The 1563-nt window shown below is 42.1% G+C and overlaps 1 non-coding gene across 1 annotated transcript; it reads right to left on the bottom strand.

Annotated features, from left to right (window-relative positions):
- Positions 1 to 1068: 1068 nt before the first annotated feature.
- Positions 1069 to 1141, bottom strand: TRNAG-CCC (transfer RNA glycine (anticodon CCC)). The gene has a single exon. It is a non-coding gene; the product is annotated as a tRNA-Gly (tRNA).
- Positions 1142 to 1563: the final 422 nt, after the last annotated feature.

A 1563-nucleotide genomic window follows, 5' to 3' on the forward strand; every position in this document is an offset into this window, starting at 1 on the left:
AAGGAGCATTGTAGTAATCCCAACAATTGCTTACAAAGGATTAGTTTCGCGGTACTTTAATTCCTGGAAGCAGCAGGATAAGAATGAGCCAGGTTAGAAGCTACAGGCCTACGTGTACTACGCACTAATTAGCTTCCCTCTTAGCCAAGCCGCGGACCTTTCCAGACGCTGTGTGCCGTGTAAAGGCCCCTGTGATGACTGAAATCCACGCATTGATGCTGTGTGATTGCTTCTTTCTAGAAGTCTAGTATTTTAGAATCAATGTTGTTTAACAGTGAGTGCAGAAATAGGGTATGAAGAAAATCAGACCCCAAACGTGTAATGTAATGCAATCAGGACAAAGTACTTTGCCTTAGGCCACGCACAGTGGATTTTTACAAATTATTATGACATGGTGATATTCAGATACATTTCATATCTAAGGAGGATATAACACCAGGGGGGTTATAAGAAATCTATTTGACTCAGTAAGAAAATGTTTAAATAATGTGTTTTTACTCTGTACCATATGCATACTCCATAATGGTGGGAACTAATACTGCTCATATTTGAACTGATTTTGATAAGACCTTTATTATCCAAGAAATATTATATTTCATCTTCTCCTTCGTGCCATGCCTTGTGCTAACCCTTGACGTGTTTTCTCTTTTCATCCTGACAGCATCACTGTGTAGCCAGAGGTCTTGTACTCCATTGCACCAGTTAGGTGACAAAGCCATCAGACTCAGAGCTAGAATTCCAAGCCAAGCAGGTTTTTTTTTTTTTTTTTTTTTTTTTTGCGGTACACGGGCCTCTCACTGTTGTGGGCCCTCTCCTGTTGCGGAGCACAGGCTCCGGATGCGCAGGCTCAGCGGCCATGGCTCACGGGCGCAGCTGCTCCGCGGCATGTGGGATCTTCCCGGACCGGGGCACGAACGCGTGTCCCCTGCATCGGCAGGTGGACTCTCAACCATTGCGCCACCAGGGAAGCCCTGTTATTGTTTTTTTAAAAACATATTTATTTAGGCTGTGCTGGGTCTTAGTTGCGGCATGTACACTTCTTAGTTGCGGCATGCATGTGGGATCTAGTTCCCTGACCAGGGATTGAACCCGGGCCCCCTGCATTGGGAGTGCAGAGTCTTACCCACTGGACCACCAGGGAAGTCCCCAAGCCAAGCGGTTTGATTTCAGAACTGCTCTGTGTTAATACTTCTCAATTAAGACAATTCTAAGAAAAATGAAATAATTATCAATGAATGAGTGGTGAGATTCCACTTCCAATTCTTTTTAAAAGGGAGATAACAAATATTTTAAAAAAGTGTTTTAGTTTTATACAAAATGCTGCAGTTGCAAATATAAAATTATTTTGTTTTAATGGGACAAAAAGATCTACATGCTACATAGTGTCAGACACCCAGTCTCAAAATTTATTTTCCTGTCATTCTGTCTCTTGAATTCCTAGAATATGAGTTAACCTCTGTGAACGAGATCAACAAGGCTTCTCTCAAGATGCTCACGTTTCAAAGGGACACACGGAAAATTAACAGATAAAAATAAATGTCAGACTGGATATGTGTACTGTGA

This window comes from Lagenorhynchus albirostris, chromosome 17, assembly GCF_949774975.1.
Source record: "Lagenorhynchus albirostris chromosome 17, mLagAlb1.1, whole genome shotgun sequence".
Lineage (NCBI taxonomy): Eukaryota > Metazoa > Chordata > Mammalia > Artiodactyla > Delphinidae > Lagenorhynchus > Lagenorhynchus albirostris.